The sequence below is a fragment of the Athene cunicularia genome, assembly GCF_003259725.1.
Source record: "Athene cunicularia isolate RWA chromosome 2 unlocalized genomic scaffold, athCun1 chr2_part1, whole genome shotgun sequence".
NCBI classification, from domain to species: Eukaryota; Metazoa; Chordata; class Aves; order Strigiformes; family Strigidae; genus Athene; species Athene cunicularia.
Window position 1 is genome coordinate 143,474,886 of NW_020799095.1, and position 24,064 is coordinate 143,498,949.

The window sequence follows — 24,064 nt, forward strand, 5'->3', positions numbered from 1 at the left end:
AATTTGTATCCTGCTTGTCTTCCTACTCCCCTTCCTGTGAAGTCATCCTCAGGTATACTGGAGCCTTATTCTACTTTCAGTACCAGTGTCATGTTTAATACATTCTGGGCCCAGATAGTATCTTTTCATAAATAGATACTTACCATCTTCTCATCAAATTATGATCACAAGAAGACTGGGTTTCATAAACCAAACCAAGATGCACATGTGCTATTTGTTTCATTAAAGCTGGTCTCTAAAATACAACATCTTATTTGAAAGTAAGCAAAATAACTTACTACCCTTTGTCACTATACAGTAGCTTCATATATACAATTACTTTCATGTGTAAGGAAGAACTGGACCTAAGAGTTTGTTTTTAAGTCTACGAGTCAGTGAAAACAATCTTGTCAGTGTTAGCAGGATATAGATTTGGAAAGGAATTTAGAGAATACAGAGAGGGAATTGCCATCTGAGCAGTTTCTATTCCTACAAGGACTAAACATAACAATCATGTTAGCCATGAAATACAACAAACCCTACTATTAACCTGGCTGTGAGATGGTCTGATAGCCTGTGTTTTTCAAAGTGTGAAAGCAAAAAGCTTTCTTTGAACTAGAAATCAATGGAGATAACATTTCCCTTTTCCCCTGCTACAGCCTGGACCTCTGACCCCAGAGCTGGAGACTGGGTCCTAGTAGTGGAAAGTCCTTGACTGGTGGCAGCGAAGAGAAAATCATCACCTGCTCTGTCACAAACAACACATAGCCCTACAGCACTGTTTGCTAAATAAGATCAGCTAATAGTTGCACAGCGGAGCTTCAAAGCTTTGTAGCAGTTAATTAAGGCTTTGTAGATGCCGTGTGCCCACTGAAGCCTTGGACTTTGGGTTTGATATTTAATGCAAGAAATCAAATGTTGTTTGGACTTACCCAGTTTTCAGAATAAAAAGGAATAGAACTGCTAGGAAATGGGAACATATTTTGACCTCTAAACCTGATCCCAACTTTGTTTACACTACTTAAAATGACATCATTAAACCAGCGGAGCAGATATCCTAGTTTGCAGGTACGAGACCAAACCTTGGATTGGAGTCTCAGTCCTGACTAGTTTTGATTTTTGGAGGGAATTATGTGTCTGTGTGGTGGCATTATATGATAACTCAATCCTAATTGTGCTGTTGCCTCCAGAACCCCAAGTTGATACCTAACCTGTCCACATGCTAGGCTGTATTGAAGGGAAGGTTTGCTTAAGAAAAGATTTCCAATAACTCTTCTCAGAGGATGTGGCACAGTAAATTTTTAAAGAGCAAATTACTTTCATTAGAATTGTAAATTTCTTAGCCCGCAAATTAAAATATGTAGGATTAAGGGGGAAATTTTGTGTATTTTAATGAAGGGGTTCTAGATCAGAAGCTATTTTTCAGAAGAAACACACACACACACACACATCCAAACCTTTTAATTTCCTTATATTTCCTTCTTTTTGTAAGGGTGAGCTGAAACACCTTTCCATAATTCCAAGATAGTCAAATGTTAGTGACACTGTCAGACATAACATTGACTTATGAATACCCTCTTTCAATGGTCTTCATTGAGAGGGGGCTTGGTCTTCACCAATAGTCACTTTTTTTCTTTAGTCTTCTTTTCACCTAGCATAGGGTCAGACTGCCAGCAGTGCAATGTATTGGGTCCCATAAAAGGTACATCCATGACAAATATTAACTCTGGATGGGATAGCAGAGGTCGGATGTGATAGTAAGTCAAGTGAGAATATGAATCCTGGTGAATCTTCCTCTGAGATTTTGCCACTCCCCAGCTCTGTGACATAGAGGATTTGTGCTGAGCTACCAGACTGTGAATGACAGCGCTGAGCTGTAGGCACTATGTTCCCTTCCAGCTCTGCATGGCCTCCCCACCTTTCCGCAGAGGTGTCACAATGAGCTGCTGATCAGGGAGTAATGCTTCAAGATGATGCAACCGTTTGTTTGATTGCAAGACTCAAGGATACCCAGGCTCTTCTGCCTTTTCAAAGCCAGATTGAACCCTGATCAGCACTGCATCACACCTCTTGCAACAAAACTGATGGCATTTAGCAGAGAATGCTATTCATGTGTGTTCTCCTCAAGTCCATGCTAATTTAAGCCTGTAACATTTTAAATGCTAAAATGCAGAACCATTGCTTCTCTTCCGGGTACTGGGATTTCTTGTAGCAGAAGGGTATCTGATGGTGTCCTTCAGGAAGGCCCTTCAAATTGCTTTCTTTATCCTGAGTCCTCCTGCAGTGCCAGAATTTTTTCAGCATAGTAAAAATATTTCATTCATTATCAGGAGCTTAGTCATCTGATTCTTGGTGCTGATGCTGCCTTTCGGAACAATGGCTGGCTGCCACTCTGTCTGCTTCTGTGGGAGAGCTGCACTCTGTAATCTTTGTGTGTTTCTTTCTCTCTCTTTTTAATATCCTTGGCTTTATCATGGGAATTGATTTTTCTAAATGTCCACCTGGTATGTTTTCTCCTCGTTAGAAACAGAGACCAGGTGTTAATTTGTACCAATGTCACTGACTTCAGATGATAATGAGTTCAGAAAGGATAGAAAATCAAAGCGTATTCCACCATGCCTAGAGGAGCAAAACTGTGTGGGGAAAATTGTCTGTGGCTGGGCAAAGTAGCTTGAGGGCACACTACCCCTCCCTTACTGTGCCTTTATGTAGCTGCCTTTATCCTCTCTTTAAATGATTGGCACGACCAAAGGACCCCAGGGGAAAAAATGGAGAGAACATGAAGAGCCCCACAAAACTGCATCGTGCAATAACCATGAATAAAACAAAGCCATGGCAGCACAGTTCTGATCAGCTTTATTCCATCCTCTCTGTCCCTTTGGGAAAACCTCAGATCACACATGTCAGCTACCAGGAGCACAGCGAGAGGTAAGATGAGCTGCCTTTGTGTGTGGAGAGCAATGTGGACACAGTTGCAGAGTACTCTGATCAAAGTCTTCCACAGTGGGAATATGAGGTGTGGAGGATCCTTGGGTCTAAATGCATTTTTCTTGGTCCAGCTTCCTGCCCAAATGATATATTCATTCCACTCTCATGTGCATAGGAAAAATTAGCCTGAGCAGTTGTTGTATTACTTTATTTATCTTTAGAATTCCTTATGATTGGAAGGGAAAACAGAAATATTATGATCATGAGCATAGTAGAAATGTAGAAAAGTTGTGCGCGCCCTCAATAAGTTTGCTGATGACACCAAGCTGTGTGGTGCAGTTTACATGCTGCAGGGAAGGGATGTGCCATCCAGAGGGATCTGGACAGGCTGGAGAGGTGGGACTGTGTGAAAGTCATGAAGTTCAACAAGACCAAGAGCAAGGTCCTGCACATGGGTTGAGGCAATCCCAAACACAAATACAGGCTGGACAATGAGTGGATTGAGAGCAGCCCAGCAGAAAATCACTTGGGGGTATTGCTTGACAAGAAGCTCAACATGGCCCGACAATGTGTGGTTACAGCCCAGGAAGCCTCCCATATCCTGAGCTGCATCAAGAGCAGTGTGGTCAGCAGGTTGAGGGAGGAGATTCTCCCCATCTGCTCTGTTCTCATGAGACCCCACCCTCAGTCCTGCAATGAGCTCTGGGGCCCCCAGCATAAGAACACCTGGACCTGTTGAAGAGAGTCCAGAGGAGGACCACAAACTTGATGATGGGGCTGGAACACCTGCCTTGTAAGGACAGGCTGAGAGAGTCGGAGCTGTTCAGTCTAGAGAACAGAAGACTTTGGGGAGACCTTATTTCAGCCTTTCAGTACCTGAAGGGAACCTACCAGAAAGCCAGAGAGGGACTTTTTAGATAGGACAAGGGGTAATGCCTTTAAACTGAAAGAGGGTAGACTGAGATGAGATGTAAGAAAGAAGTTCTACACTATGAGGTTGGTGAGGCCCTGGCACAGGTTGCCCAGAGAGATAACGGCTGCCCCCTCCCTGGCAGTGTTCAAGGCCAGGTTGGACAGGGCTTTGGGCAACCTGGGCTAGTGCAAGGTGTCCCTGCCCATGGCAGGGGGGAGGGAATTAGATGATCCTTGAAGTCCCTTCCAACCCAACCCATTCTGTTATTCTAGAATTCATGAAGGCTTCTTGATCAGGATATTAAAAGCAGCACTGTTGCTACATCATGTTATTCTGTTCTCTGCAACACAAAGGACTTGTACAGACTCTCCTTGTGTCTCTTTGTCCATGTCAGGGATGTAGGCCTGTAGCCACTGCTTGGGACCACATCACAGATCACATTTATTGCACTGAGCCTCTCACAGAGAATTTGTAGTTTCATTTTTCCATTTTTGAGCCTGAGAAATACTTATGCACCCTGTGAACAGGACAGCATGACACACAGATAATGTGTCAAGCTTTCAGCAAGTGATCATCAAAGCTCTTAAATGCCAATCACCTAAACTGAAATTATACTAGGTCAGCTTAGTGGTCTGTTGACAATGTCTCTCATTACCTAACTGATATGGCTACAAATAGTTCTTGGGCAAAATATACTGTTATCATTTTTCCTGATTTTCTTTTCCTGATAAGATTAATGAAGGCCAGAACTTTAAGAACTGATCCCAAACTTTGGCTCTTCTCTCAGTAGTCCAGTTCCCCAAATTGGCCTGATTTTCAAAGATGTTGAAAGGGTAACAAATCCCAATGAAGTTGATGAATACTTTGAATATTTTGGCATAGATTTTCAGTGTTAAATGATTAACAGAGATATGCAAATCACTGATGATCCAAGATAACTGCTTTATTTCTGCTTACACTTTTGATAGGAGAAGTCACCGTGGAAAGGAAATGAGTCACATGTTTCTAAAAGGCCAGGAAAGACCAATTTCTGAACAGTGTGAGTACATTCCTGGCAAGACCATGACAGGAAAATTAAACAGATCAAACATGCAGGCAGATGAACTGTAGTAGCAAAACCCATCACACAAAGATGGGTTTTCCCTCTGATATGATGAGCTGTGTGGTTCTAGAAAAAACCTTCACAGCACAGTGTGTGGCTTCCTAAGGCTCACTCATAGCAAAGCAAAGGGAATAATATTGTGGATTTCCTTTCTATTTGGTGCACATATTCACTCATTTTTAATACAGAAACTGATTTATGACACTTTCTCTGCATGATAGAAAAAGACTACCTGAAAGTGGTAAAACTGTTACATCTCTGAACACCAGCAAGTTATTGTTTGCTTATACCACCTTAAACAAAGCATTTAAAAGCTTTAGTTGTTCTCATTATTTTAGTTTTTGGAGGGCATAATGAAAAATCAAGTTCTGGACAATCTGTGATCATCAAGGATGAGACAGAAGACGTGCTTGCCCCAAAGTCTGTGGGAGATTTGGCACTGCATTTAGAGACACTATTACTTCTACATTGCTTTTCCTTTCAGATATGCTGTCTGCAGGTGCCCTTGCCTAACATTCCTTTGTATGTTTTCTATATCTATTGGAATCATCATGGCCACTGTCTTCCACGCAGGGGTCATGACTGAACAAGTTACTTGCTTATGTACTTGCTTAGATGACAACGATGTTAAAACCTCTCCTTTCAGTTTTTGTTCTGAGAGTTTTATATTTTTCAAAATTCTATATTTTACCCAAAATTGTTCTTCATATTGACTTCTGATTTAATACCTTCAATAGTCTATACATTAGAAGGGAACATATGTCATGGGTATGAAGGCCAAATTTATCAAGAAAGAACAATTATCTGAATCAATGTCAACAACCTGACCTAATTTCTCTGGATAGGATGGTTTTGAAGTGATGACATGACTATGGGCCAAATTTGAATTCAATGATCATAATGTCAATCTGAATTGAGTAAGAAGTGCCTGGTCTGTGCCCTGATTTACAGATAATCCACTGAAGTCAGTGGAGTTGAAGAAACAGAACTGAATTTCTTCCTCCAAGTTTAGTGACATTGCCTTGGATTTACGTCAGTGGAGTTGAGAGCAGACAGTCATTTAGCTGAATATCGCCAAGAGGAAAGATCATGGTGAGCTTCTAATATTTGTTGCTGGAAACAATCCAGGAATGATACAGAAGCCAGATTTTTACAAAGCTTTGAAATCCTCCTCTAGGCACATTACGTGGGTCAAGGTACTAGGCAATAATGGAAGTCAAATGGGTCCTAGGCTTTTTTAATCCTGTCTGATCCAATGACTTCCTCTGATTTCAGTCATTTCACTTGAGCTTCTTAAATGTCTTTCAGTCCAGCAATGAAAGTATAAGAGTGACTTAAGATCCAGTTAGGCCCCAGATGCCATCTTAAATAAACAATATATAAATATATTAACTTTTTCTACATTTTCCTAGTTGCAAATGCTTGGTAGACTCCCACATAGAATTTAAACTGTGAACAATCCAGTCTGGGAAGGTGCTGAATGCCTCCTACAAGATAGTGAGAGCCATCAGCTGCCAATTACAGCGCTGTGATGGCTCCAACTGTAAAGCTATCCCACGGTCTGTTCTGATAGACACAACAGAGTTTTTTGATATACTGTTTTTGCTAAGGAAACTGGTTGTGGGCTGAGAGATCAGCACAGAAAGGAAGTCAGGTCTCTTGCTCCCAGAATGCATGTGGGCTTATGCAATTTTATAACCAATGCATTTTTTAGCAGCACAGAATTTAAGACTAATCCACCCCCAAAACTGTCCTGGTTTCCTCTCATACCCAAGGATGAATCTTCACTCTAGTACAGACAATCAGAAAGTACTCTGACTCTTTAAAGGATCTTGGAAATCCCTAACTATGCTTTTATAGTATGGTTCAGGTGCTCATTCTCAGTCTAAATAATTTTTTTTTTTCTGGGAGGAAAAGAAGTATGTAAGAGTGTATATGTGTACGTATGCATGTGAATTTTCTTCCTGCCTCTCCACTGAATGTGGAACACATAACTCATTTTGTTGCCATATTAAGATCTGGTAAACTATGGTAAATTCTGTTACTGTTTGGTTAAATTAATGTAACAAGGTTCAGGGGAGTTATCTAACCTATTTGGGGTACATGATGGATATATGTTTTGAATTCCATGACCATTTATCTTTTTGCCAGTAAGAGTGGGCGAGTATTATTTTAGACCGACTGTGTGAGTGGTTCAAGGAATTCATAAAGCTGTTTGAAAGTCACAAAACCAGCGTTCGTATTCCAAGGAACTGCAGTAACATTGTGCCTTCTGTATGCTCTCCTCTTTCAGGAGCCAGTGAAATTTAGATGCTTGATCTGAAAAACAAAGCCAAAGTAAAACCCTTAAAATCCTATCCTAGAAGCAAGTTGAAGTTAATTACCAACAAATATTCCTCTTGAAGTCTGTGGATATGAATTGTCAGCAGATGATGCCTCAGACATTGACCCTTTTGTCAAGGTGAACTTAATCAACCCAGATAATTTGTTGTTTATCTAATGGAATTCTGGAATGGATCTCTAATGACAATCTTCTTTAATTCCAACTGCTGTGTAAATATCATAAAAACATACAGTAAAAATATGGCCTGGTTCCAGGCATGAAAATATTGTCTTTTGTGATTAATTAAATGAAGAGAATAACTATAGTGTCAACGCTAAAAAAAAAAAAAAAAATCAGCAACAGGAGATTATACTAATGTCCATTTTCAGTACTGTTCGTACTGTTTTAACTGGGTTAACATGTTGTGGAAGCCTTTAGGGTCTTGTAGACTGGCCTCTGTCTCTGACTTTGATTGCTGTGCCTTTCATCCTATATCATAGACACGTTCCCCTGACATCAGATTTACCTCTTAGAATACAGTCCTTAGCCATAAAGTCCTGTCAAAGAAGGTCTGGTAAAATAGAAGACAAACCAAATAAAATAATATATTCAACAGCAGATGACAATTAAGATATAGGTTTCTTATCTTAATATTTCTTTTGCTTTGACTCATTCCTTCATCTTTTTGGCTATCTTTTTTCCAACCAAAGATTCTGGCAGTACACATTGTAGATGACATAAAATCCCCTGATGGAAATTACCTTATCTAGTTTTTGATATCTATACTATAGTTTGTGTCTGAGCTAGTTATCCTATTATAGTCAGCGCCAATAAAGTCAATAAAGTTTAGAGCTGGATTGATCTGACCAAAAGCGGCTGTCTGTTTTAGGATGAGAGGAATTACACCTTAAAGTCTTTTGACTTTATTGACCTTCCCTCTATTGACTATGAAGAGAGCTCATGGCCAGAAGTTTCAATATACAAGTCCACACTAGAGTGAGATGTATCCCCTCTCTCTTGACTTTAATAGGTTGTCGATCAGTCCCTTAATATAGACATATATTTAGGCTCTTGATATTCTGTTTCTTTTTTATTACAATGAACAAGCAGTTAGAACCCTGTGAGTAACATTGTTCTGTGTCCACAGATGTACCATAGTGAGACACCAACCTTGCAGCTCCTTTCATCATCACTCAGACAACAAACAACATTAGATTTGACTTAAAATTCTATGGTATATCTGTTATCAACGTGGAAAAAAATATACTTATATGAGTTTTCTGAGTGGGAGACAGAGGATAGCTTCAGTTCATCTTTAGCAGGTATGTTCATGATACAGATACATCTCCTGGAAAAGTAATAAACCCATGTTCACTTGTCTTCTCTTGATAGTATCTGCAGGTAACTTAAAACTTTCCCTGGTTCCTTTTGATGGTTTTGTTTTTTGTTTGGGTTTTTTTTAATTATTATTATTATTATTTTTATTACCATTCCATGTTCTTGCTGGACAGCTCCTTTTCAAAGCTCAGCAGTAGAGGAGGCACTAGGAAGCCAAAGAACATCCTGTTCAGTCTGGTGAGCTTTCTGTTAAAAGGACAACTAGGTTTTTAGTGTAGTCTACCATGGTTTGAAGAGAACCAGAGGAACACACTGTTTCAACCTTCTGCTGGTCAGTGTCATATAATATTCTACCTTCTCCCTCCACTTTCTGTAGTATCGTGCCTTCATGGGTTTTACCTAGTTAATTTGAGGCATTGTCAGCATTTTATCCAGATGCAGATGGATATCTGTTTCTTGAGACTGTCTTCAGTTTTAAGTTACATAAAGTCCTACTCATTTGTGAACGCCGATAAGATAATTTTAATCTAAGCACTGACATTTGTCTTAAAGTAAATAAGTAACCATATCAGTTGGAACAGGAAGAACTGTGTAGATAAAACACTACCTCTGTTATAGTGGAAAGGTTGGCAGATTATCTGTGAGTTTGTATTTTACCTTTGAGGAATGGGACATAATGTAGAGGGAAGATAAAGTATTCTCAGCCATGGAATATCTGTGTCATATGTTTTCAGTTTGAAATATGGTCACACAAGGATGCAAATGCAAAGCAGTCTGGTGGAAATCAAAACCCCCTCCTTTTGAGAACCACAGAATGACATTTTGGGGAGAGATGGTTCTGTTCCACTGTGAAATGGGGGGTGGACATACAATATGAAAATGTCAGAAAAATTTCCCAAATGAGTAAGTTATATAGTCTATACTGCAAATGTTCTTAACTGCACTAATTACATATATATTTAATAGTACATAAAGCAAGGACAAAATTATGCCTCTGACTTGAGTATATCATCCGCACCAGGCCAGATCTGGAGGAAAGATCTTGAGGCCAAACAAGAACATGCCTATGATTGCTATTATTAAACACCCATTGTGGAAGCATTCTCACTATATATTTTCCCAGTCCAGACATTCCTCTCCAGACCTCTTCTCTGTCAGAAACATTCCATATGGATGGACTGATAGACTGTGCCAGTGCAGTGGCCCTTACAGCAGGCATTATGTGGACACTCAAAAAGGCTCTGAAAAATCATAATCATAAAATACAAGAACTACATTCAACAAGAACTGCGTGTCTATATCAGTGGGAAGAAATGAATATATTTAAAGGTGTGAGATTAAAAAAGAAGACTATGCAGGTAGATGTGCTGTTGCAAGTGTAGTGTGACTGAAGGTGAATGCCTTCTGTGTCTCTAGGAAGGCCGTATCAGTGCAATACAAGAGCCATATGTGACTAATAAATTATGATCTTGTTTAATGGTTAATTGAAATGGTTAATCTTCTGTTACCTCCTTTATCTACAAGATTTTTCCTAAGTGATTTGATAATATCCTTTTTGCCTAATTAGGGAAGACTTCTATAAATCATTCCTGGATGAAGATTGTAGACTGATGGTAAGAATACTGGACAATGACTTTAAAGATTAGTGAATTTTTTAGAACTTCTGTGAGATAATGTTGAATGTATATGCATTTTAATTTGTGTTACTGTGGCTACTTAAAACACTGCCTGGAAAAGAAAAAAAAAAAAATCAGCTAGTGACCAGATGATCATTACTATCTGATTTCATATTTTTAGCAATGTTTCAGCAGAAGGTATGTATTCTTCCAAACAATCACTAAGAGAGTTTGACTGTGATAACCCATTTTTAAAAATCTTTGGAAGAACTGTGAAGTTCAGTAACAGTGAAACAGTATAAAGATAGAAAAATCATGTAAATTCTAGTTCTGAAATGAAATCACAAAAATTTTGAAAACTCAGCACTCCTGATACTTTTTAGCTGTGAAATAGCTAGAAACCTCATTTATACCTACTGCTCAGGTGACTGAGGTAGTAAAAAGTTAACCAGATTTATACCTTTTTTCTATCATTTACACTATTGTGTTTTTGGAAGGCAAAGAGACACTTCTCACTAAGGCATAGTAGCTATAAAGAATCTAAATCTGTCCTCCTTTCCCAAGTTTTTCTTTATAGCAACATTTTAGCACTTAGCACTAACTGATGATGGATAGATTTCATCCAGAAAATTCAATTGCTTCCTCCTGTTGCTGCTGCTGCTATGGTTACAAATAATGACATAACTTCTTGTTCTGTGGTGACGATGACAGCGTTGTTATGATGGGTCAAGATGAGAAGTTACAAAGTCACAAATACTCTTCTGAAGGCCAGTCGTTGTTGTGGCTGTGTAGCAGTCATGATTTAACCCTAGCCAGCAAATGAGACCCACGCAGCCACTCACTCATTCCCCCACAGTGGGATGGGGGGGAGAACTGGAAGAGTAAAAGTGAGAAAACTCGTGGGTTATGATAAAGACAGTTCAATAAGTGAAAAAAAAGCCACACATGCCAGCAAAGCAGAACAAGGAATTCATTCACTATTTCCCCTTGGCAGGCAGGTGCTCAGCCATCTCCAGGAAAGCAGGGCTCCATCATGCATAACAGTTACTTGGAAAGACAAAATGCCATCACTCCAAACATCCCTCCCTTCCTTCTCTTTCCCCTAGCTTTGTATGCTGAGCATGACATCATATGATATAGAACATTCCTTTGGTCAGTTGGGGCCAGCTGTACCTCCCCCAGCTTCCTGTGCACCCCCAACCTATTCGCTGGTGGGGTGGTGTGAGAAGCAGAAAAGGCCTTGACTCAGTGTAAGCGCTGCTGAGGAATGCCAAACACATCCCTGTATTATCAACACTGTTTCCTGCACAAATTAAAAAAATAGCCTTATACTAGCTACTACAAAGAAACTTAACTATACCCCAGCCAAAAGCAGAACAGCAGCATTTGGAGCAAAAGTCCTGGTTCTTCTCTCTAATTGAAGAAAAAATGTTTTCTTTTGCAAAAATCTTAAAAATACATACAAGTGTTATTTATGTATTTTACTAAATTTTAAAACATATATATGTTTTTTATATATATATATATATATATATATATATGTATATGTATTTTCCTAATTATTTCTCCAGATTAAAAACCAAAACAGTGTTAAGAAGGAGTTGTGAAATCAAATCTAGAGGGTGATTAGATCCAATCCTGCCCAGATGCTTCCAGCAGAGTGAAAACCCAAGCTTCTTTTTCTCTCAAAGCTATGCTCAAATCTTCGTTAAATCTACCTCCTCTGTTTAGGCCCATCACAGCTCACTTCATTCCCAAGGTATGCCTCTGTCAAGCCTGGAAAATTTTATGTTCTCAATGATGTCTCAACCCATAAGATCAGATGATTTTATCTATGTTCAGTGTTGGCATGTTCCTGTCATATCTTAGTAGTTTACTTGGGGTTTTCTAGGAATCTGTCTTGCAAATCTCCACCACAGTAGCATTTCTGTCTAATCCTTTCTGTTGGTAGCTGATGCAGGACAAAAATACAGATAAAAAATAGGGGTTTTCTTGAGTTATACTGCTTTTGTAATATCTCCTGTAAATCTGAGTTCTTTCTTTCCCTTGTAGAACCTGAGAAAGGCAAGGATATAAACTCTGTAGAGTTCTCCAGGCCTCCATTTCCAGCAGGTCTCCAGTAATTTGGCCAAGCCACAGGGAGCAAAAACCCCATGGCCATCATCCTCTCCTCTCTCAGTTTACGCTGGCATACATTTGAAGATAAAGTTAGCAAAGTCAATACAGTTTCACAACAGTGAAAGAGAGAGATCAGAGTTTGATTGTCTCTCAAGGAATTCAGAGATATTCAAATACATTTCAGCCTAGGTACTTGTTTAGTATTTCTGCATATTAATCCTAACCACACAGAACTTCTCATCATGGTCTCTGACACTGATCATCCCTGCTCAAATGTCATGCTTCATCATATAGATTGCATTCATGCCAAAACATGAGCTTTGCATGTGATAATGGAAAGCTGTAGAACTCACAGTTAAATGCAACACTGCTAAGTTCATCTGCTCCAGAACAAGTCCCAATTAACAGGATAAGTGTTATGGAGAGGTTGTGATGGCAACTGAAATAACAATGGATCGAGCAGCTGCCTTACAAGTTGAGGGTAGCAACTGTAACACCCACCTACAAGAGAGGCAGAAAGGAGGATACAGGAAAATATAGACCTGTCAGTCTGACCTTGGTGCCAGGGAAGGTCATGGAGCAGGTCATCTCGAGTGCCATTAAAAGTCATATAATGGACAACCAGGGGATCAGGCCCAGTCAGAATGGGGTTATGAAAGGCAGGTCCTGCTTGACAAACCTGATGTTCTATGACAAGATGACCCAACTATTGAATGAGGGAAAAGCTGTAGATATTGTCTACTTGGATTTTCAAAAAGCATTCCCATAGAATTCTCACAGAAACACTGGCTGCCCGTGGCCTGGATGAGTGAACAGTCTGCTGGGTCAGGCACTGGCTGGGTAGATGATCCCAGACAAATGGTGGTCAGCGGAGCTAAATCCAGCTGGCAGCCGGTCACAAGTGGTGTTCCTCAGGGCTCAGTGTTGGGATCATTTCTGTTCAACATCTTTACTGATGATCTTGATCAGGACATAGAGTGTTTCATCAGTAAGTTCACAGATGACACCAAGTTAAGCGGGAGTGTCGATCTCCATGAGGATAGGGAGGCACTACAGAGAGACTTGGATAGATTGGATCGGTGGGTCGATATTTAACGGGATGAGCTTCAACAAGGCCAAGTGCCAGGTCCTGCACTTGGGCCACAACAACCCCCAGCATGGCTACAGGCCTGGGGAGGTGTGGCTGGAGCTGTCTGGAAGAGAAGGATCCGGGGGTTCTAACTGACAAGCAGCTGAACATCAGCCAGAAGTGTGCCCAGGTGGCCAAGAAAGCCAACGGCATCCTGGCTTGTGTCAGAAATGGTGTGACCAGCAGAAGCAGGGAGGTGATGGTCCCCCTGTGCTCTGCACTGGTGAGGCCACACCTGGAGTGTTGTGTCCAGTGTTGGGCTCCTCAATACGAGAGAGATCTCGAGGTGCAGGAGCGAGTGCAGAGGAGGGCAACGAAGCTGGTGAAGGGCCTGTAGAACAAATCCTATGAGGAGAGACTGAGGGAGCTGGGACTGTTCAGTTTGAGGAGGAGAAGGCTGAGGGGAGACCTCATCACTCTCTACAGCTCCCTGAAAGGACATTGCAGAGAGGTTGGTGCTGGTCTCTTCTCACAGGTGATTAGTGACACAACAAGGGGGAAGAGCTTTAAACTGCAACAGGGGAAGTTCAGACTGGACATTAGGAAAAAAATTTTCACAGAAAGAGTGGTCAGACAGTAGAATAGGCTGCCCAGGGAGGTGGTGGAGTCACCATCCCTGGATATGTTTAAGGGTCGTTTAGATGAGATGTTGAGGGATATGGTGTAGGGGAGAACTGTGTAGAGTAGGGCTGATGGTTGGACTCGATGATCCCAAGGGTCTTTTCCAACCTGAATGATTCTGTAATTCTGTGATTGTGAGACTGGAAGGGCCGTGGTGCCTCAGTTTGAAGGGAGAAGGCTGGAGAGGGGTATGAGGAGTTTTATGGAATCATGAAAGGGTGGATAAGGTAAATGCAGAATCTTTTTTCACCACCCTCAACAATACTAGAACTTCAGAGTCATTCATTAAAATAAGTACAATTGCTTTAACACAGATAAAAGAAGGTACTTTTTTACGTTGAGTATGGTGACCTGGACAGAGAGTTATGAAGATAGACAGCACTGGCAGAAAGAATTTAGGCAAATTCATGGACAGAGGTCAATTAACAGACACAAAAAAGCAAGAATACCCTCTGTTATCCCCAATCAAGTGGCTGCAGAAGCTAGGGAAACAGCAGGTGAATGGGCTACAGGGTCCAGGTGTGTTCCTTGTGTCCCTGCAAGAGACAAAATGCTGAATTAAGGTATTATGGTTGGTAGGGTGCTTTTTCTTGTTGTCATAGTCTCAGTTATTATCTTTTGCAATGTTTTTCTATTCAGATTGTGAGGAACATTTCAACTGGTTTCTGGAGTCCACTAGAGCGCTGTTTTCATGGCATGCTACTGAGGGAATGCATTGTATGTCCTGGGGTGCTGCATAAGAACGGGAATGAACATGCAAAGCTTTCTGGAACAGTCTGGAGGACAGTATGGGGAAGAAGGAGCCAAATTTGTTCAGTGTCATCCAGTCAGAGCCCCTCCTGTGAACTGTCAAGACCCACAGGCACACCCAGGCTTTGTTCTGGAGGGAACTTGTTGCTTCACTGTAAATGAAATTCCAAGAATAAGTAACAGTTATGACATTTATGAAACAGGCAGGGATAGTCAGAGGACCAAGAAACATGGCTTGAACTCGAGTTATTTTAGACCATGAACATAACAGGATTAGGTTTCACCTATACTGTAAATTAGTCTGCTGTACTGAAAAAGGATCTAGACAACTTGCAAAAGGTTAGAGCCAATGATAGGAGCCTGCACAGGGTCACATAGCCGAATTCCCTCCCCATTTGGTTACATGGGCCAGCGCTCAGTTAAAACTGAGGTCTCTTTCTTCCATTGTCCTGCATGGTGCTGGCAATGAATAGGCTCCTGGGGTTGTGGCTTAAAGGGATTATTAGGGAAAAATCCCATGCCTCATGCAAAAATCCAGCACTAAAAACTGTGGCAGTTTAAAAGACTGATGAAGAGAAGGTGTTGAGCTTTAATTATGAGCTTTCTCCATGTACGAGGCAAAAGAATTAGAGCAAATTCAGGTGAGAGATTCATCTCCCTCAACACAAACATAGCAGGGTCAGATGGAAGCTGTTTCTAATTGCCTGAGCCAGCAGGAAAAGAAGGCAGCACGGAAGGGCCCCTGTATGGGGGCACACGGTGTCCTGCTCGTGTTTCTTCTCAAATCCACATGTACATGTGACTATGGTAAAAATGATGCTTGAGTGGTTGTTGTGATTTAATTGCATACACATCTTTACCAACACGTTTATTTTTACATAGACTCTTTTTGGCCTTCATAGAGACAACTTTTTTCATAATCTTGTGGCATCAGAAACAGAAGGATATGGGCATTCATGACATTTGCCTCTCTGCAGGAGAATGACTGTAAGGTCTGCAAATAAAATTGCCTGGGGACAAAGGTTTTTCTATTAAGATTTGCTATGAGGACCCACAACCTTCAGAATTACTGAGAGAGTTGTGTTGTCAGTTGACTCATACAGAAAATGAAAAATCAGGACAGGATTATTTGCTTCCTTATGTCTGATTTATTGCTCTGTTTTTCAGACTGCTGCTCTCCTAGGTCATGGATGACAATACTTGTTTCAACATCTTTCTAGGGGAAGCGGGGGAACAGCTCTGAAGGTAGCTTGTTGCATATGCAATCCTACATACACAACTCATAATCCTGCCCAAGTAAACTTTGTAATGTAAGGAAGCCCTGATAGATTGCTCTTCATTTCTCCCTCTGTTTTCCAGTAAAAAAAATTCTCTCTACCATATTGATTGAATCTCTAAAATTGCCTGCTTCTTCCCTATCTTTATAAATAGTTTCCTATTTGATGAGTATTTACATTAATCTTTCTTTCTAAGTTTGAAAGCACTTGTCATTGTAACCATGATAATAATTTGCAATAGATGTAAAGAACCTATTAATATTTTGCTTGAGTAACAGAGAACTGAGACATTAATACATAGTTCCTGGAAATATATATTCATTTTCCACACTTTTTTGAGTGCAGTTGGTCATTTCAGAACAGTTGCCTGAACAGAGACCACAGATGAACTTTGTCAGTTTTGACAGAGTTTCAGTTGGAAACGTCTGTTAAATCAAAGCTCTTCAAGTGGAACTCAGTGAGTGTGAACTGCTGCACCTTCAAATCAACAGAATGTTCACATGAATTTCTTGGAAACTGAACTGTTTGATATTGTGCTGTATATTTTAGTCTAGCCTTTATGTTGGAGAATGAGATTATACCCCGTCTTTAGTGCAGGTTATTTGCTAAGTGATTTATTTCTAACTCAGAATCATTAATATCTTTTTCTACATTTTCATATATTGCTCCTGGTCTAGCAGAGGAGATTTGTCAAGGAACTGAATGGATTTCTTAATGTGACCAAAACTTGTCTATGCAACAATTCAGGCAACTGATGGGGAACAAGTATCATGTACCTTAATAATAGATTTTACGCATGTAGGGGGCAAAGATATTCAAAGAAGCTTTTAAAATTCATTTCTGCGTGCCAAATGTGTGCCCCAAAGTAATTACACAGGAACTGTGATCTGTTTTGTGCTCAATGTGACCAAATTTGTACCAAATTTGTACCAACAAGTGATTGCACATGTAACTACCCATTTGGCATGTGCAATAATGTGTTTGCACTTCTGCATGCATGTTTTGGGAAATATGATCCAAGACCTCACAGTTTGCAATGGAACAAATGAAGCATGGGAGCGAGTCATTGAGAAGACTGGCTTTGCATGCAGATTCCTTGAATCAGTAGAAGTGTTGATTTCTAAGATAAAAGCAGCTTGCTTCACTGATTAATTCTTTATATAATAAATTATTTTAAAACTTGCCTATTATTTGTAATTTATCTCTTGTAGGCTTGGTGAACAGGTGTTTTTAGCCCTTAAGATCTGGCAAAGAACAAGTTCTCTTTTTATTTATGTTTCTAATTGCTCAGTTGTCACAGCCAGCCACGATGCAGAAGTGATTTCACTGAATAATTTGACTTGGCATTTTGATGTCTGATTTTTTCAGAGCTCCTCGTTATTTGGCTGATCTTGACCTGTGCCATGTCATTCAGCAACACATACATTTTTAACTACTTTTGTATTGCTCTACTAAAGAATTATATTCAGCCTGAATATCTGTTTTCTTATATGTATCCACCCATAGCTCTCCTGGCCATTTCTTTATGTCAGCAAGGTCAGATTCACTCCTCTTCTAATTATACACAGTACCTACTCAAATCTTAGTACTCGAGCGTGTCAGCTGCTGAAGTAAGTACATTAGTGTGACTGTCAAAAAAACAGTGAGAAAAGGAGGGAATATAAAGACTTTAAATCTTTAAGAAGAAAAGAAAATTATTCTTACTGTCACTGAATGTACTAACTGCACTCAGACAGCATTGTTTCACACGTTAAATAGTCTGGAGACTTGGCTTGAATTTAGGTCAAAAACTCCAGTATTCTTCACCTTTCATTCTTTCTTATTAATATTCAGATTTAAGCCAGAATGTTTTCATCAAATTAGTTACCTTCAAGGCGGCATCTGTGTGACTGAGGTAGAAATCTTCAGTCTTCCCCACTGAAGTTACTGTCTTACCTTAAGTAAGATTGCTTAGGACCCCCCAGAAAGGAAAGAGTGTACCAGCTTGTATGAAATGAGCAGTTGCCAGGGCCCTGCTGAAGACAAAGTAGTGGTTTTCAATTAGTTTTCCATTTTCAGTGTATCTCTTACTTCAGGGCAAATATACTGAGAAATTTATGATGAATCACAGTTGTCTTTTCAATCTAAAATATCTACATGCTCTTTGCTTTTTGAGTAAAGACCCTTTGTCCTATATGTTATAGGTCTGTACTGGTAGAAATCCTCTTATTTAGCAGTGGACAAAGCTTAGACATATTGATTCTTTTATATGTACCTAGCCTAGTGTCCTTTCCTTCTGGCGTGTGATGTTCCATGCTCTTCCTTAGAAGGGCACAAGGAGGGAAGACCTGCCTACAAAAGGTAGTGGCTTATTTTAGCAGGATTTTGACTGACATCTTTTCACGTCTTGTGTGTTCACTTTGGTTAAGGGCAGTCGACATAGTACTTGGTACTTAGAAGATGACACACAATTAATCTTGTGGATATTAGGTATTGGAGCAGGTCTGGAAAGAGCCCTGAATCAGTTTTCCCAGTGACAACCACTTTCTGCTGGTACATACCCTGGCTGTTCATGTTTACAGCCCATACTACCCTATTCTACACAGTGAGACCTCGAGGCAGACTGAACTTTCTCAGCTGATTCTGATAACCTCCGGAGTAGAGGAGGAGACCCATATTTTTGTGGTTGATTTTGCCCTAAGCAGAGTTAAGTGTGCGTTTAATCACTTTTGGCAGTGGAGTATTCTGCAGTTGTTATACACAGTGGCCATGGTAAGAGAGCATTGCTGTTAAACATGACGCTTTAGTGCTTAGATTTTTGCAGTCAATTACATTTCACAGAAATCAAGCAACAGCAGAACCATCATCTTTGCTATAGGTCAATGAAATCAAAAATCTGTGTTTCGACACTAGGCTGATGAGATGCTCCTTTCTCCAGTTGAAACAGAATGGATGACTGGAATTTAGCTATTCTGCAACACTACTTCTAACAGCCATCTGCATCATGAAGCGAAGGTGGGGTATATGGTTATAGAAATAACTTCATAACACTTTTCAAGTTTGTTTTTGAAGCTCATTAATTTACTCTTGTTCATGTTTCAAAGTCATTCATGTACCAGAGAGAATTTTGTCAGTCATCTGTTTATTTGTAGAGGAATATTGATCAGCTACAAAATTTGCAAATTGTTTCTGAATTCATCACTTTCAGCTGAAAAAAATTGCTAAATAAACCAAAAAGTTTCTCACTTATAAGGTAAAATATTTTTATTTTTAAATGTTTAATTACAAAATTGACATCATTTTACTAATAAAACTCTCATATATTTCAGGTTGAAATATATGTTTCTCTTAATCTATTTGGAGATGGGGATGTTTTATCTGGACAAAAAATTAAATATTTCAATCTTGTAGTAGACAAAACATTTCAAAACTTTTTTTTTTTTTTTAAGTTTCTCCAGGTTCTTATGAAAAACTGAATTGTCTTTGCAGGTGCAGAGTTCCATTCCACATCGTTTTTTTGCATGAAATTGTGTTTAATTTTTAGATTAACTGATCTGAGAGGAGACTTGCATTAAATTCTCTGAAATATTTCCTTGAATTATGAAATTAGATGAAACAGATGCAACCCAAGTTGGTTTTTTTTCACACTCAAACTAGAATGAGAAGGAAAAACCAGATGTGAACTAAACTGGAAGAAAAGTCAAGTCACAGTAGACATTTGCATAAAACTTGCATTGAATTCAGAGAAACCAGGACCTGAAGGAAGCTTTAAGCCAAATCTTGTCAAATCAGGCTGCTCTTTATAATAAACATACTCAGTCTTTTGATCTAATCATGATCTCATCCATTAATGTTTGAAGAAGATGGGATTCATGTTCAAATGTCATGGTAGGGCAATTTCTGACTTGGTGATTTGGAGGACTGTGAACTAGGTAGGGCTGGTGATCCTAACATAACAGAACTAGAAGTATCAAATATGGAAATACGCTATCAACAGAAAACATCCAAAGTTCAAGAACATTATTATTATATTTGAATCAGGTCAATTTGTCATGAGAGACCTCTAAGAGAGATTATATCATTTCCTGACATAAAAAGAAACATTTGAAAAACTTTGATGATAGAGGAGTTGATCAGTTTCAGAGTGTTTCAGCATTATCGCATGCCTGTAACATGAGGATATGTCATTAACACTGTAATAAAAGAACCAGGCTAGATGAAATGTAACCTTCCATAAACTGATTGAAATGCAAAGCATTCACTTCTTAATATTTGCATTTTATCTAGCAAGGTGTTTTAGAGGCTGGATTAGTTGTTAGCACCAGGAAAAGAATCCTCCTTTTGCACTTAAAAACACTCATTTTTTTGCAAGTAAGTGAAGGCTTAATGTTTGTATTTTAAAGTAGTGACTGCAGAGAACATATATTTTAATGTCCTCAAATACAAAGAAATTCCAAATACAGTTACAGATATAGGATTTGAAACGAGCCCATAACACCTGAACATTGAGGCTTTCTGATTTGTATTGGATATCTGCCTGCATTTTTTTTTTCTTATTGTTACTTCTTTCTAAAACGGTTCCTTTGGAGATGACCTTGAATTTTGGTAGCCTTTAATTTTCACTGGCTTAGCTATTCCTCTTATATCAATGCTTAATATAACGAAAGCTAGGACTCCCTACTTTCTTCTGTGGGATGAGTTAGATAGGATAACCGTTTTCCACAAAACAGTTTGTTCATAGTTTTAGTGGGAGCTAGATAAAGTATAGCAATTGACTTTTTAGGGTATTTAGGTACAAGTGTTTTAAGACTTAAAATATATCAAAATAAAGTAAAATAATAGTTACCACAAAATAGATTGGAATACAGCAATTTTTATCTGCAATTTTAAGAGAAGGTAGGTGGGTGCATGACCTACAGCCTGTCATTAGTCTTCAGTGTTTTATGAATCTAAAGTATTCTAAGTCTCAAATTTCTTAATTTCACAGTAATTCACAATGTGATATCAAACCAATTAGACAACCTAGTCCAAATGAAACCAATTATAGAGATTAAAAGATATCTCTATACTTTTCTTATATTTTGTTTATACAATGTGTCTTGATCAAAACTCTTCACAACTGCAGACATTGTTCTAAAATTCCATATTCTAAGACATTTATTTCTATTATTGCCTATGCATAATAATATGTACCCTTTCTGACACTAATGATCTGGCCTATAATTGTACCATAAATTTTTAATCTTTAAATTTTTTTTTCCAAACAATTGATCTCAATGGGGTAACCATTCTGACAGTGTCTCTAATCTCAACTCAAGAGAGAAAAAAATTAGCTTTCATTTCTTCCTTATGCCTGACATATTTCACCATATAATCAGATAGTTTTTCTTCCAATTAATGTTGGCTCCATGCTGTTTTTCTCTATTTGCAGGTATTAATGAATAAATTTAAACTGAATCACAGGTTTTTAAATTGGCTGAAGGAATAAATGTATAGCTACATTCATAAATATATATCAAAGCAGTCAAAGGCTTGGCTATATATTCTACCTTGATGTGCATGCAAAATTTCCATTACTGTTAATGGGAGATAATGTGGGTGTTTTGAGGGCAGAATATATTCCAGGCAGTATCCTGTAACATGTTTTTTTCCTGCTAGTCCTATTTTTCTTTCTTTGTATGCTGTTTGCTACAGTAACATAGCATTTGAATTTGAATTTTAAGAACTTCACTGAAAGCAGTAACAGAATTTATAACCTTTATCACAAAAGAAAGATTTTGCAAGATTCACAATGGATACATCTGTATCAGGAAACCAAATATGCCAAAGGCACAGATCAAAGCATGTTAGGCCAGATGTAGATGGCTAAATTGCAGACATACCTTTATAAGCAGATGAAGCCCTCTTGAATTTCTGTTCCATGATTAGGACCACATACAAAGATAACAAAAGAGTAGTGATGATTACTAATAATGTTGGTGGTGGTAGCAAATGGACATTGGCACCATGATGGTAGTGCAGGAAGATGTCCGTGTGGCAGAAAGAAAATTACTTATCCTTGTACACAGGCTGCAGACAATTAAAACAAAAAAAAACGTCATGTTGGAAATGTTTTCTCAGGATATTTAATACCACAGCTTGTTATGTAAGGCTAAAGAATAGTTCCTCCATGTCAGTTAGCCGTTCACAATTTTTATTACCACTCATTTCAAAAAAGCCTTTAAAACTTACTAGTTTCTCTGCATGCATCCTAAATGACATGTCTCTGGACTTTCACTACAACTAGTGTCATGAAGTCATTGAAGAATTTGCAGGTTCAGAACCTTTACCTGTATAAGGACCAGAGCCAAGACAATTCATTTATTTTGTAAGTATCTAATGCTTTACTTGCTTTTAATGTCATTTGGTGGTGCCATCAGTTATTTTGAGAGAAAAAGGGTGAGAATGGGAGAACTGGGTGAAACAGAGAAAGACGTTTCCCTTACAGTGAAAAAGTCAGTGCAGAACATCCCACAGCCCGGTTTCAAGAAGTCAGTGGCATTCCCACTTCTGCTGGGATGTATATATAAGCATGGTGACAAATAAAGCTGTTAAGCACCTATGCTTAACCAATGAAAATGACATTATTCTTTTTTCTTTTTTTCCTATGAAATGGCTTAGAGGAAAATTAGAAAAAAAAAAAAAAAAAAAAAAAAAAAAAAAAAAAAAAAAAAAAGGATGGGTACACTCACAGTTCCCTTATTGTTTGTCGTAGTCATTAAGGTCTCATCAGTAAGAGGCAAGAAGATATGCACTTGGAGAGGGTAGATATAGGTTCTAGGTAGCCACTGCCTGCAGATTAGTTGCAACTGTAAAATTTTGGGTAACCTAAATACATGATTTGTCCCTAAACTTCTAATCAGCTGTGGCTGACAAAGGAGTCTATTTCATTATTTTTCAAGACAAAAAATTTTCCTATCACTTGATGATTAATAATCTCAGGATTAATTTACAATACTAAAAATACAAATGAGATTAAACACAGTTAACATCCTTTAAGAACAAAAAGAATATCTGCTATTGAGATGTTGAGACACTCACTCTGCATACAGCATAAAACATAGTTAACACATGAACAGAAGTAATTTCAGTTCTAATAAACCCTCAAGCTGTGGTTAAAATCATGCTGTTGAGAGGTAGTACTGGACTGTTTTATTTGTTAAAAGCACATCAGAAGTATTTCTGGCCCTATCTAGGATTGATCTCTACAGCTTTATTAGATGCAATAAACAAAGAATTAAAATTGAAAAAGATAGAGGTGATGATAGAAATATGGCAGTATTTTTTCAACAGGCATCAGTGGAAGAGGTGCTGGTCCAGTGACAGAATAATATCATTTATTTGGAAGAGCTGACAAGTGAAGGTGGCATTGTGATAGAAAACTGCTAGATTTGGAGGAGACAATTAGAGTTTTAAGCCAGAAGAAAAAACACCCATATAACTTTTTGTTTGCTTTGGAACTGTGCCTTACTTTGGTCATTTTGTTTTGCAACTTGGGGATTAAGTATGGTTTTGCTTATGAGAGATAGACCTCATGTTTCCTCATGAAAGCTTGAGCTACTAACAGTGGATTCACTCTCCAGGGAAACATATGCAAAAAGTTGCAGTAGTCTCTTGTCTACAGTACCGTCATATTTCATTCGGAAAATTATATGAGTAGATTTCATACAGAAGAAACAGTCTTTGCATTCACTTATTTGTGAATTGTATGCCAGAGTGCTCCCATTAGACATCAGATGAAAAACGTTCAAGAGATAACATATTTATACTCAATATCTCAACATTATTCAGCTTGAAGTACCCCCAAGTCTTAGTGTGTTCTACCTGGATGGAGACAGATGTTATGGGCAGTTCATTGTAGACTTGGACCAGATCACTTGGCTCTGGCAGGAATCAACATGTTGAAAGAATTATGTTGGGGTTTTATATAAGTAAATAACATATTTTTGTAT